Source organism: Ursus maritimus, unplaced genomic scaffold (assembly GCF_017311325.1).
Source record: "Ursus maritimus isolate PB19 unplaced genomic scaffold, ASM1731132v1 scaffold_12, whole genome shotgun sequence".
NCBI classification, from domain to species: Eukaryota; Metazoa; Chordata; class Mammalia; order Carnivora; family Ursidae; genus Ursus; species Ursus maritimus.
Genome location: NW_024423564.1, coordinates 63,430,748 through 63,446,251, shown reverse-complemented (window position 1 = coordinate 63,446,251; position 15,504 = coordinate 63,430,748). Strand labels below are relative to the sequence as shown.

The following is a 15,504-nucleotide window of genomic DNA, read 5'->3' as shown; positions in this document are numbered from 1 at the left end:
AGTCCAGTTTCATTCTTTTGTATGTAGCTGTCCTGTTTTCCCAATACTATTTATTGAGGAGACGATCTTTTCCCCATTGTATATCCTTGCTTCCTTGGTCATAGATTAAATGACCATAAAAGCATGAGTTTATTTCTGGACTCTATTCTCTTCCATAAATCTATGTGTCTGTTTTTGTTCCAGTACCATACTATTTTGATTACTACAGCTTTTGGAACCCTCATGTACTGTGAGTGGGAATAAAAATTGATGCAGCCACTGAAGAAAACAGTACATGGGGCGCCTGGGTGGCTCAGTCCTTAAGCGTCTGTCTTTGGCCCAGCCCCGCATCGGGCTCCCTGCTCCACTGCGAGCCTGCTTCTTCCTCTCCCACTCCCCCTGCTTGTGTTCCCTCTCTCGCTGGCTGTGTCTCTCTCTGTCAAATAAATAAATAAAATCTTAGGAAAAGAAAGAAAGAAAGAAAGAAAGAAAGAAAGAAAGAAAGAAAGAAAGAAAGAAAGAAAGAAAACAGTAGAAAGTTCCTCAAAAAATTAAAAATTGAATTGCCATATGATCTGGTAATTCCAATACTGGGTATTTACCCAAAAAAACACAAAACGCTAATTTGAAAAGATATATGTACTCCTATGTTTACTGCAGCATTATTTACAATAGCCAAGACAATGGAAGCAGCCCAAGTGTCCATTGATAGATGAATGGATAAAGAAGATGTGGTTTTATATATATATATATATACACACACACACACATATATATATATATATATATACACACACACACACACATATATAAATATATATATATATATACACACACATATATATAAATATACATATATATAATGAAATTTTACTCAGCCATAAAAAAGAATGAAATCTTGCAATTACATGGATGGAACTAGAGGGCATAATACTAAGTGAAATAAGTCAGAGAAAAATAAACACCATATGATTTCACTCCTATGTGGAAATTAAGAAATAAAACAAAACAAATGTGGGCGCCTGGGTGGCTCAATCGTTAGCTGTCTGCCTTCGGCTCAGGGCGTGATCCTGGCCCTGGTCTGGGATCGAGCCCCACATCAGGCTCCTCTGCTAGGAGCCTGCTTCTTCCTCTCCCACTCCCCCTGCTTGTGTTCCCTCTCTTGCTGGCTGTCTCTGTCAAATAAATGAATAAAAAATCTTAAAAAAAAAAAAAAAGAAACAAAACAAATGAACAAAGGAAAAAAAAGAGAAACAAAAACAGACTCAAATATTGGGAACAAACACGTGGTTGCCAGAGGTGGAGGTGGGTGGGAGTATGGGTGAAATAGGTGAAGTGGATAAAGGTACACTCATCATGACGAGCAACGAGTAATGTATAGAATTGTTGAATCGCTATATTGTACACCTGAAATGAATGTAACACTGTATGTCAATTAAACTGGAATTTAAAAAATCATTACTAAAAAAATTTTAAAAGACAAATGACCCAATTTAAAAAATGGGCATAACAATTTGAACAGATATTTCTCTAAAGGAGTTATACTGGTGGTTAATAAGCATATAAAAAGATGATCAATATCATTCTCAAATCAAGCCCGAAGTAGATACCACTTCACATCCAGTAGGATGGCTGTAATCTAAAAGACTATAATAGAGGCACCTGGGTGGCTCAGTTGGTTAAGCATCTGATTCTTGATTTTCGCTCAGGTCATGATCTCAGGGTCTTGAGATTGAGCCCCACATAGAGCTTTGCGCTCAGTAGAGTCTGCTTGAGATTCTCTCTTTCCCTCTTCCGCTGCCCCCCCCCACAGTCTCTCTCTCTCTCTCTCAAATAAATAAATAAATAAAGTCTTACAAAAAAAATAAAGAAATTAAAAGACTATAATAAGTGTTGGCAAGGATGTGGAGAAATTGAAATCCTCATTCACTGCCAGTAAGAATAATGTTATATAGTAGAGCCACTTCAGAAAACAATGTGGCAATTCCTCAAACTGTTAAACAAAGAATTACCATATGGCCCAGAATTCTACTCAGTGTGTATATCAAAGAAAAATAGAAACATATTCCATAAAACTTGCACACAAAAGTTCATAGCAGCGTTATTCATAACAGCCAACAAAGTGCATACAATTCAAATGTCCATTAACTGATAAATAAATAAATAAAATGTGTATATCCATACAATAAGCAGATGTTTTAAATTTTGATGAAGCCCATTTTTATCAATCTTTTCTGTTATGGTTTTCTGGGTCCTGTCTGCAAAAACTTTGCCTAATTCATGACCATGAAGATATTCTCTTATTTTCTTCTTCTTCTAATAGTTTTAGCTTTTATATTTAGATCTATTATCCAACCTATCAGTTGTTGACAGATGGGTATTTAAGTCTCCAACTATAGTTGTGGATTTGTCTATTTATCCTTTCAATTCTACCAGTTTTTACTTTACATGTTTTTTAGACCCGTTGTTTGGTGCATATATATTTAGGATTGCTATGTCTTCCTGGTGGATTAATCATTATATAATGTATTTCTCTGTTTCTGGTTATTTCCTTTACTCTGAAGAGTACTTTATCTGATATTAAGATAGCATTTATTTATTTATTTATTTATTTATTTATTTATTTATTTATTTTTTACTACTTAACTTTTAAAAAATTTAACAGGTTTATTTATAATTGTTATAAAGTTGAACTGCTGAAATTGGTTCACTGAAACATTTTGACTTGCATTAAGGCTTTATGTCCCCACATTTATGTTAAAAATTCACATACAAATGAAAATGGAAAAACTGCCCCTACCTGATTTCCGTCTTCTATTTTTCCACTTGCAATCATATACACTTTAGGTACCTTTTGACCGTATGGAAAAAAATATCTAACATTCAGAACTACCAATAACAGGAAGAAGAGAAAAAAAATTTTAAGAATGAAATGTTTTCTATCATAGTGGATTCTTAAGCATGTTCTCCACCTATGCGGCATGCTAGTTGGATGTCTTTTGGTATAATTGTTGTACATTTGGCATAGATAGCATACATGTCGATGTCTTCAAAAAGGCCCACCAGATAGGCCTCACTTGCCTCCTGCAAAGCACCAAAAGCTGCAGTCTGGAAGCACAGATCTGTTTTGAAGTCCTGAGCAATTTCTCACATCAGCCACTGGAAAAGAAGTTTTTGAATCAGAAGTTCAGTGGACTTCTGATAATATTTAACTTCACAGAGTGCCACAGTACCAGACCTGTATCAATTAGGTTTCTTCACCCTTCCAGTAGAGGGCACACTCTTGCCAGCAGCTTTTGTATCCAGTTGCTTCCTCAGTGTTCTACCACCAGCGGATTTGCAGTCCACTGTGTAGAAGCCATCGTGTAGAGACCTCCTTACTTACCTCTTTACTCCTTCAGCTGGAGCTCAGCGAGCTATAGGCGGCACTGGTGTGAGCAAGCGACCATGGCAAGGCAGTGGCTGGGAACACTACCACTTACTTTTAATTAATGTTTGTATGATGTTTCTTTCTCCATTCTTTTACTGTCAAACTGACCGTATCATTATATTTGAAATGAGTTTTTTATGGACACATTGGATTGTATTTTTTAATTCACTCTGACCATCTCTATTAATTTGTGTTTAGATCATTTACATTTAAGGAAATTATTAACATTTTGGAGCTTAAGTTGTCATTTTATTTTTTACTTTCTGTTTGTCCTGTATTTCATTTTTATATTTTCCTTTCTTGCCTTCCTGTGGGTTGCTTGAATAGTTTTAGAATTCCATTTTGATTTTTTATAGTGTTTTTGAGTTCATCTCCTTGTCTAGCTTTTTAAGAGATTGTTCTAAGTATTATATCATATATACAGACATAACTTATCAGTCTAGTGATGTCACTTTATTAGTTTGAGGGGAGTATAGAAACCATACTCTCCTTCATTTTCCTTTATACTCCCCCCTTTATAATATAATAATCTTAAATATTCCCCCTATATACATGTACAACCACATCAGTATTAAAATTTTTGCTTCAGTTGTCAAACATATTTTAGAAATCTCAAAAAAAGAAGGAAGATCTAATATATTTAATTATATTTTTCCTTACCATATTATTTCATCCTTTCTGATGCTCCAAGTTTGCTTTATTTAGTCTTTCTTTCTTTCTTTCTTTCTTTCTTTCTTCCTTCCTTCCTTCCTTCCTTCCTTCCTTCCTTCCTTCCTTCCTTTCTTTTTTTGAGATATTTTATTTATTCAGGAGAGAGCAAGCAAGAGCAAGAACGAAAGAGAAAGCACTAGTGGGGGGAGCGGCGGAGGGAGAGGGAGAAGTAGACTCCCCGCTGAGCAGGGAGCCTGACTCCACCATGGGGCTTGATCCCAGGACCCAGGGATCATGAATTGAGCCTAAAGCAGATGCTTAACTGACAGAGCCACCCAGGAGCCCCTAGTTCCTTCCTTTCTGTTTAGAGAACTCCTTTTAACCATTCTTCCAGTGTGCGTCTATTGATGACAACTTCTTAGTTTTCTTTTATCTGAGAATGTCTTGGTTTTCCCTTCATTCCTTTTTTTTTTTTTAAAGATTTTATTTATTTATTTGACAGAGATAGAGACAGCCAGCGAGAGAGGGAACACAAGTAGGGGGAGTGGGAGAGGAAGAAACAGGCTCATCGTGGAGGAGCCTGATGTGGGGCTCGATCCCACAACGCCGGGATCACGCCCTGAGCCGAAGGCAGACGCTTAACCGCTGTGCCACCTAGGCGCCCCTCCCTTCATTCCTAAAGGATGTTTTCGCTGGATGTAAAATTCTGGGTTCAGAGTTCTTTTCTTTTAGTGTTTTGAAAGTGTTGTGTCACTTCCTTCTGATTTCCATGGCTTAAAAAAAAAAGATTGATTGATTGATTGATTGATTTTAGAGAAAGGGAGAGAGAGCACAAGCAGGGGAGGAAGGAGAGAAGCAGACTCTCAGCTGAGCATAGAGCCTGATGCAGGGCTCCATCCCACGACCCTGAGATCATGACCTGAGTCAAAATCAAGAGTCAGACACTTAACCAACTGAGCCGCCCAGGCACCCCTGACTTCCATGGTTTTTGATGAGAAATCTATTGTCATTTGAACTGTTTTTCTCTGATCCATAAGGTGTTGTTTCTCTCTCCTGCTTGCAAGATTTTTAATCTGTCTTTAGTTTTCAAAGTTTAACTATGATGGGTTTTGTTTAGATTTCTTGGGTTTATCCCTTCTGGAATTTAGTCAGATTATTGAATATGTAGGTGTGTGTCTTTTCCCATATTTGGGGAGTTTTCAGCCATTGTTTCCTCAAGTATTTTTTAAACCATGCTCTATTTCTCTTCTCTTTCTGGGAGTCTGATGGCATAAACATTAGATCTTTTGTTATGGTCCCACAGGTTCCTGAGGCTCTGTTCTTTTTTGTTGTTGTTGTTTTGGGTCTATTTTCTTTTTATTGTTCAGATAAAGTAATTTATATTTTTATATCTTGTAGTTCATTAGTTCTTCCCTCTGATCCCTCTATTCTGCTGTTGAGTCCATTCACTGAGTTTTTATTTTGGTTATTATATTTTTCAATTCTAAAATTTCCATTTGGTCCATCCTTACATTTCCTATTTCTTTACCAAGAATTTTTATTTTTCCATATTTCAAACATGTTTTTATGTTTGCTTCTTGAAGTACTTTTATGATGGCTACTTTAATCTTTGTCAGATAGACCTAAAGTCTCTGTCATCTCAGAATGGCAACTATTGATTATCTTTTTTGTTTGTTTATTTGTAATTTAGTTTGAGATTTTCCTAGTTCCAGGTGGGATGTGTGGTTTTTGATTGAAACTTTGACATTTTGGGGTTTTCTGTTATGAGACTCTGGGTTTGTTTTTTTTTTTTTAAGATTTTTTTAAAGTATGAAAAAAACAGCAGTAATTTTTTTAGCAGTAATTCTTTATTATCATCAAACATCCAGTTTAAAATTTTTTCTGAATTGTCTCATTTCTTTTGACAGTTAGACTATTTGAATCAGAATCCCAATAATGTCCACACTCTGTGTTTTATCAATAAATCTCAAGTCTATAAGTATTCTCTCCTCTCCTTTAAAAATTTTCTTACAAAATTTTTGTTGTTGTTCTATTGTTATTGCAGAAACTGGGTGATATATACTGTCTGGATTTTGCCAATTGCTTCACCATTGAATTTAACCTACCATGCTTCTCTGTCACTTTCTTTAGGTGTTGGATTGAGCCATGAATGTTATTTAAATCTCCTGTTTTAGTCAGCTTTCTCTGACATTTCTATGGCAGGGGAAGGGAAATGCCCATCACCTCATTACTGTAAGAAGTCAGGGTACAAGTCCAGGTTTCCAATTTGGACTCTGTTTATATGCAGGATGGGAGCTATCCATTACTGCTGGGCAAGGATAGAAGTCCTGGTTCCACACTAGTGCTCCAACTGATACCACTCTGCCTGGGAAACATAGGTGTGCTTCATTTCTGCTCCCAATACGACCTCCCATGGACACTATGGGAGAGAACAAAGTAGCTTCATTATTTTGGGTCAGTGGTGAAAATCCTGACTCCACTAGACCTCTAACACCACCCCCCATTATCCTTTTTTAAAAAGTAATGTAGTTAATTGTAAGTTTATGTAGTTTAATTTTTTAAAATGACTAACAATTGGCTCATAAAATTCTTGAAAACTTAATAATCAACTCTTACAAGTCAGCAGAAGCTGGCTCTGGCACAACTCAGTTAAAATGCACATAACCTTTGATCCAGCAACTCCACTGCTAGGAATCTACCCTAAGGAATTCTAAATTTATCTTAAATTCATCTGTGCAACTGTTTACTGGACATGTTTATACCCATGTGTGTCTAATAGGCATCTCAAATTTATAATGCCCAGAACTAAACCCTTCATTTTTATTCCATAAAACCTGTTTCTTCTGGGTTTCCTGTCTCAGTACATGGCTACCATCACCCAGATGCTCAGGTTCATCAGCCTTGACTCTTCTCTTTCTCTTAACCATCTGAATTACTAGCAAATCCTGCTGACTGCATCACCAAAATATATTATGAATCCTATGACTTCCTTCCTTCTTTGTCATTGAGCCTCATTGGTTTTAAGTAACCAGTCTCTGAAGTAATCACTGTGGCTTTGTCTGCCCAAACCTAGTTTACCCATCTCTGGGAGTATTGAGTCAATCCCACCTAAGCACTTGCATAAGTGGGTTCTGGTAAAAAGATAATTTTGGCTGCAATGTTGCAGTGTGGTCATTTAATTGCTTATGTTCTCTGTTACAAACATCACATAGTACATACATATATAGTAGATTACGTAGGAAAAAAGAAAAGAAAAATAAATCCAGAATTTAGTGCTTATAATACTCTACATTTTCATGTGCAGCATGTTGTAAAATGTAAATTACTTCACATGACCTAAATAAATCCTTTTTTAGGCAGATATTTTAAATTATCTAGAGCCAGTTTCTTCTTTTAAAAAGGTCATTAATGCTTAATCTATCTTTTTTCACATAGAATGGAACAAAGTGATTATATATGAAAATTCATGGCAAATTCCTCTATATGGCAAACATACTTTTTTCTAAGGTGCTCTTTATTTCACCGTTCACACACTTAAAAGTAAACATGAAAGAAGACCTGTTTTACACCTTTGTGCCAGTATCTTTTTAAACCTCTGTTCTGTTTATTGCTGGTTTCTCTGGTTTCTTCACTAGGCCCACAAGAGAATAGTTTTCTTCATTTGAAATATACAATTGCCAAATAGAACATAGTTCTAAATTTGAAATGTTCTGACTCTTATAAAAGCTACCCTGACTTTTCAACTGCAAAATTTCAGAAAAATTGTAATTCATATGATTACTGCTGTTCAAGAAATTTATATCTGTTAGATGCATTTTTTTTTTTTTTGGTTTGGGAAGAATTTAATAAAGGGATTATATTTACAAAGGCATGAGCAGAGTTTAAGGAAACCAAGAAGGGATGATGCAGTATCCCAGGGCTAATAACAGTAAGAGAGCTAGTAAAAGTAGACCTTTCTTTTTTTAAAAAGAAGATTTTATTTATTTGAGAGAGAGAAAACAAGAGAGAGAGAGCACGAGTGGGAGGAGGGGCAGAGGGAAAGGGAGAAGCAGACTCCTTGCTGAGCAGGGAGCCTGACACAGGGCTCAATCCCAGGACCCCAGGATCATGACCTGAGCTGAAGGCAGACGCTTAACTGTCTGAGCCATCCAGATGCCCCCAAAGTGGACATTTCTTACCAGTATTCTCAACTATTGGCTTTGCCTTCCCCGGCCCAATTTTATTTGGTACCTTAAGTACTTTGGCAGATGGATAAGTACCTTTCTCAGTGCATCCCGGCTGCTGGTAGCTACTAGTCTGTATGACTATTTGATGGTTTATAGGAAACCATGTGTGAAAGACGGAGCTAGATGCAATTTATATACTCAATATACATTTGAGTGCTGCTATATGTGAGGATTGTGATAAGTGCTGAGACAGTCAAGAAGACAAATCTTTTTGTCTAAATGGAATCACAGTTTTGGCCTATTTATATAGATGGTGTTTGTACTGTCTGCATATTACCTAATGCTTAATATAATTTTTTTTTTCAGCTAACCCCCAATGCTTTGCTCCCACTGACTTCCTTGTTTTTCTGGTCTAAGAGTGTTAACGACTCCTGGCTGTCTTTGGTTCTTGAGATCCTCTTCTTTCCTTGTTTCTTCCTTTAAACTTGTCCACATCTCTGCAAATAGTCCTTAATTTAAGTTCTTTTGAGCATGCCATCCATTTAATGCAAGAACTTAACTAATATAATCTATTTCAACATGCATTCTGAATGAAAATTGATGTTAGAAATATTCAAATTCTGTGTTGAAAAGGAAAAACAAAGCTGGGGGCATCACAATGCCGGATTTCAAGTTGTACTACAAAGCTGTGATCACAAAGACAGCATGGTACTGGCACAAAAACAGACACATAGACCAATGGAACAGAATAGAGAACCCAGAATGGACCCTTGACTCTTTGGGCAACTAATCTTTGATAAAGCAGGAAAAAACATCCAGTGGAAAAAAGACAGTCTCTTCAATAAATGGTGCTAGGAAAACTGGGACAGCTACATGCAAAAGAATGAAACTTGATCACTCTCTCACACCATACACAAAGATAAACTCCAAATGGATGAAAGACCTCGATGTGAGACAGGAATCCATCAAAATCCTAGAAGAGAGCATAGGCAGCAACTTCTACAACATCAGACACAGCAACATTTTCATGACACATCTCCAAAGGCAAGAGAAACAAAAGATAAAATGAACTTGTGGGACTTTATCAAGATAAAAAGATTCTGCACAGCCAAGGAAACAGTCAAAAAAACTAAGAGGCGGCCCACGGAATGGGAGAATATATTTGCAAATGATACTACAGATAAAAGACTGGTATCCAAGATCTACAAAGAACTTCTCAAACTCAATACACAAGAAACAAATAAATCATAAAATGGGCAGAAGATATGAACAGACAATTTTCCAATGAAGACATACAAATGGCTAACAGACACATGAAAAAATGTTCAAAATCATTAGTCATCAGGGAAATTCAAATCAAAACCACACTAAGATACCACCTTATGCCAGTTAGAAAGGCAAAAATTGACAAGGCAAGAAACAACAATTGCTGGAGAGGATGTGGAGAAAGGGAATCCTCCTACATTGTTGGTGGGAATGCAAGTTGGTACAGCCACTCTGGAAAACAGTGTGGAGGTCCCTTAAAAAGTTAAAAATTGAGCTACCCTATGATCCAGCAATTGCACTACTGGGTATTTACCCCAAAGATACAGACATAGTGAAGAGAAGGGCCATATGCACCCCAATGTTCATAGCAGCATTGTCCACAATAGCTAAATCGTGGAAGGAGCCGAGATGCCCTTCAACAGATGACTGGATTAAGATGTGGTCCATATATACAATGGAATATTACTCAGCTATCAGAAAGAACGATTTCTCAACATTTGCTGCAACATGGACGGCACTGGAGGAGATAATGCTAAGTGAAATAAGCAGAGAAAGACAATTATCATATGGTTTCTCTCATCTATGGAACATAAGAACTAGGAAGATTGGTAGGGGAAGAAAGGGATAAAGAAAGGGGGGTAATCAGAAGGGGGAATAAAGCATGAGAGACTATGGACTCTGGGAAACAAACTGAGGGCTTCAGAGGGGAGGGGGTGGGGGAATGGGATAGGCTGGTGATGGGTAGTAAGGAGGGCACGTATTGCATGGTGCACTGGGTGTTATACCCAAGTAATGAATCATGGAACTTTACATCAAAAACCAGGGATGTACTGTATGGTGACTAACAAAATATAATTTAAAAATATTATTATAAAAAAAGAAATATTCAAATTCTGGTTAACTATAGACTTGTTTGTGTAAGTGCTCTAAAGAGCTACCATCCCCATCACCTCCTTTATGCTCCATCTCAACATTATGTTTGTTTCCACAACTCTTACCTAAATTTTATTTTTTATTTGCTTATTTATAATCTTCTCCATTAGACTGTAAGTTGCATAGGGCAGGGACCATGTTTATTTTTTCAGCATTGTATTCCTGGCGACTGGCATATAGTAGGTGCTCAATAAATATTTGATCATTTATTTGTTTGACAAATATTGAGTACCTACTATATGCTAGGGCCTGTTTCAGATTCTGAAAATAGAAAAAATAAACCAAGTTCCTTCTCTTGTAAAATGAAGAACTAATTGTGTTCTAAGTATAGATATATGAGATGTTAATAGCCTTTATATGAAAACAGCATTCTGTGGACAAATAAATTTGGGAAACAGTTATTCAAAAGTTGAACTGACTTTTTGTTGCAGATTTTCTCAATTACCTTACTAAGCAAATGTGAATTTACAAGAGGAGATTGATAGATATGCAATGTTTCCCAAGATCTTTTTTCACAGAGCCCTATTTTCAGTGCCCAGGCAAAGTTAGACTTTTCAAAATAGACTATAATTGGGGAGCATGGTTGTTGTTTTTTATTATTTAAGTGGGTCAGGAAAAAAATGACTATGCAATTTCGCTATCTAATCCATCTCCTATTTATTATTCTTTAATCAATTGACTTAAAATATACAACACAAAATGATCTTTATGATTTAAGAGCAAGTCATGCCTTTTTTAGAAGATATAAAACAAATTAAACAGTTTTACAGTTGACTCATGAGGTGATGTATGATTAAAAACAGATCTTCAATATAATAGTTTGGTCCTCAAAGATGTGCACACAACATTGAAACAACTGGCATAATTTCAGATTCATCTGTGTTTAATTCTGGGTCATACCAACATAGATTAATGCATTTTGCCAATTCACCAAGATGGCCTACTGCACAAACCATACATTTTAATTTTGTACCTTAAGTGCTCTTTTTCTCCCAGAAGAAATTTTAGTTCCACCTCTTAATTGCTGTGTCTTAGAAAAAATGTATCATCTCCGAGCCTCAGCTTCCTCAACTATAAAATGACATACTAACACCTATCTCACAAAATTAAATAATATCATATAGTATAATTGTTTTCATGAGTAGGAAGTTACAGACAAGTTAAGGGAACAGGATACACAGAATCATGAATGTGGTAATGTATCAAAGTTGGAGACATCAGTAAGAATGCATCTTTAATTACTGTAGGTACGGATGATTAAATATAGAAATATTTGTAGATATGTGTACACACATAGGTTAGTATATGCACACATACATCTTTGTTCTGTCCACTGAGAGAGCTTAGAAGAAATGACACCCTGATACAATGAACACACTTAGGGCCTAGATCTTGGCATCTAGTGCCATTATTCATGAAAAGGAACCAGGGATCCTTGAAAAATGGATGATTCTATGACTGGGGTAGACAATATACAAAATGAACCTGGATCATCTTGTGGTATCAGAAAGTAAGGGATTGTTTAATACACACACAAACACACTATGCACACTGGTGGGATATGTCAAAGGGGCATAGGAGCCTCCTGAAAGAACTCTTAAATGGCCAAAAATGGAATAATTTGAGCAACAAAATAAAAGTAGCATCAAATTATAACCCAAAGTATAAAATAAATATCCATGAGTCCATAAAGATACAAATACATGACTAAATTAATTAATTAATGGAGAAGAATAGGCAAACTTCCTATGCAGAAGAACTCCAAATATATTATATAGATACTCAAATCTAAAAGAAGGGGAGCTTAAATTCCTACTCTTTAAATGTAGGTTGCACATAGTGACTTTCTTCCTAGAAGTACAATATCGAAAGTTGGGGGTAGGAATATCTTCATAGTAGAAAAGCCTAAGAAACACTATAGTCTTCAGATCAAGGTCAACATCAACAGTCCTATGTCATGTTGGTGGTACATACCACAATATGATCTGCTATGATGAAAATGGTACTTTACATTTATAATCTTCCTCCAAAAAACCAGTAACTCATACCATTATGCACCTGTTAGAATGGCTAAACTCCAGATCACTCACAACACCAAATTTGGGCAAGAATGTAGATCAACTGGGACTCTCATTCATTGGTGGTGTGAATGCAAAATGGTAGAGCCACCTTGGAAATTTGGTAGTTTCTTACAACACTAAACATGCTCTTTTCATTTGATCCATCAATTGCATTCCTTGGTATTTACCCAAAGGAGTTGAGAAGTAATATTCACAGAAAACCTGCACCTGGATATTTGTAGCACATTTATAATTGCTGAAGCTTGGAAGCAACCAAGATATCTATCAGTAGGTGAATGGATAAACTGTGGTACATCCAGACAAGGGAATATTATTCAGTGCTAAAACAAAGTGAGCTATCAAGTCATGGAAAGATATGAAGGAACCTTAAATGTATGTAACTAAGTGAAAGACACCAATCTGAAAAGGCTACATGTTGTATGATTCCAACTATATGACATTATGGAAAAGATAAAATTATGGAAAGAGTAGAACAATCAGTGGTTGTCAGAGGTAGAGTGTTTGGAGGGATGAACAGAAGAGCACAGAAAATTTTTAGGGAAGTGAAAATACTCTGTATGACAGTATAATGATGGGTACATATCATTATATATTTACCCAAATCCATAGAACGTACAACACCAAGAGTTAATCCTAAGGCAAACTATGGATTTGGGAGTGATCATGATGTGTCAATTTAGGTTCATCAGTTGTAACAAATGTACCACTCTGGTGAGGGATGTTGGTAGTGGGATAATGAAACAATACTTGTGGGGAGCAGGGAGTATATGGGAAATCTCTGTACTTTCCTCTCAATTTTGCTGTGAAACTAAAATTAACATAATAATAACAAATAACAAAAATAATTAGTATGTACATAAACTTCTAATTAGTGTATTTTTAATCATCTTAAAATTATTTATCATTTATTCTTTGTCATTGAGACTTTATATGCTATATGGAAGTCAACTTGGAATCAGCATCCAACACCCTCAAACTCAGCCACACATTTGTTTTAGAGTAAATTCATAACGGTTCAGAATTGCTTGTGTTCACTACAGATGCTGTTCTTGTCTTCAAAACCCTGTGTTACTACATATTTCTGCATTAAAGAGTAAATTTGATACAAAAATAATAACACAGAGATTGTAAAGATGAAGAAACAAACTTAGTTCCCTTAATTCTGTCATTTTACATAACAATATGGAGTTCTTATTTGTGTTTAAAATTTAAAATTTAAAATGCAGAGACATTTGAAAGCTGCTAAAATCAATACTGGAGAAACAAAGACATGTAATTTCTAAAATTTATTGTGAAATAGGATTTTTGTGACTCTCTGCCAAGCTTATTGTTTCTGCTTAAGACTTTTACTATTTTTACTATTTGTAGATATGTTGCTTCATTTGAAAGAAACTTTTCAAAATTAAAGTCAATAAAAAGAGTTTTTCAATCAACAGTGAGTAAAGATAGATTGACAAATCTGACTATATTCTCTATTGAATATGAGTATATGAAGAAGGCCAATTTTGATGAAGTCATTGACAAAAAAGCAGAAGGTATGGCTCAAAAGCAAAATGGTATTCATTACCACAACAGACAACTTGTAAGTATAAGTTTCTTTCCCCTTTAAAAATAATTAAAATGTTTTGGGTCACCTGGGTGGCTCAGGCAGTTAAGTGTCCAACACTTGATTTTGGCTTGAGCCCCACTTTGGGCTCCGTGTTGGGTGTGGAGCTTGCTTGAGCTTTTCTCTCTCCCTCTCCTTCTGCCCCTTCTCTCCAAGCTCATGCTCTCTCTCTTTAAAATAAGTAAATAAATAAATTAATTAATTAAATTAAAAATCATTAATCCTTTATTTTTTTTATTTTTCTGTACTCTAATTTTTAATTGTTTTTAATTATTTTTGCTATTTTTAATATTTATTGAGATATAACTGACATATTTTGTAAGATTTAGGTATACAACACATTGGTTTACTTTTTAAATTATTTTTAAAAGTTTTCATATAAATTCCAGTTAGTTAACATATAGTGTAATATTAATTTCAGGTGAACAATATAGTGATTCAACATTTCCATACAATACTTGGTGCTCATCACAAGTGCAATCCTTAATCCCCATCACCTATTTGACCCACCCCTTCACCCCCCTGCCCTCTGGTAATCATCAGTTTGTTCTCTATAGTTAAGAATCTGTTTCCTTGGGGCGCCTGGGTGGCACAGTCGTTAAGCGTCTGCCTTCGGCTCAGGGCGTGATCCCAGCATTCTGGGATTGAGCCCCACATCAGGCTCCTCCACTGGGAGCCTGCTTCTTCCTCTCCCACTCCCCCTGCTTGTGTTCCCTCTCTCGCTGGCTATCTCTCTCTCTGTCAAATTAAAAAAAAAAAAGAATCTGTTTCCTTGTATGTCTCTCCTTTTTTTCCCCCTTTGCTCATTTGTTTTGTTTCTTAAATTCCACACGTGAGTGAAATCATATGGTATTTGTCTTCCTCTGTCTGACTTAATTTTGCTTAGCATAATACTCTCTAGCTCCATCCACATCATTGCAATTGGCAAGATTTCATTCTTTTTTATGGCTGAGTAATAGTCTACTCTATGTATGTATACCACATCTTCTTTATCCATTCATTTATTGATGGACATTTAGGCTGTTTCCATAAATTGGCTATTGTAAATAATGCTGGTGCTTTATAAACATTGGGATGCTCGTATCCCTTTGAAGTAGTATTTTGGTATTCTTTGGGGTAATACCTTGTAGTGCAATTGCTGGATTGTAGGGTCATTCTATTTTTAACTTTTTGAGAAATCTCCGTACTGTTTCCAGAGTGGCTGCACCAGTTTGCATCCCCACTAACACTGAAAGAGTGTTCCCCTTTCTCCTCATCCTTGCCAAAACCTGTGGTTTCTCATGTTGTTGATTTTAGCCATTCTGAAAGTTATGAGGTGATATCTCATTGTGGTTTTAGTTTGTATTTATTTCTCTGATGATCAGTGATGTTGAACATCTTTTCATGTGTCTG

The 15,504-nt window shown here is 35.9% G+C and overlaps 1 pseudogene; it reads right to left on the bottom strand.

Annotated features, from left to right (window-relative positions):
- Window positions 1-2,884: 2,884 nt before the first annotated feature.
- LOC121101962 lies at window positions 2,885-8,721 on the bottom strand (annotated as a pseudogene).
- Between the last annotated feature and the right edge of the window lie 6,783 nt (window positions 8,722-15,504).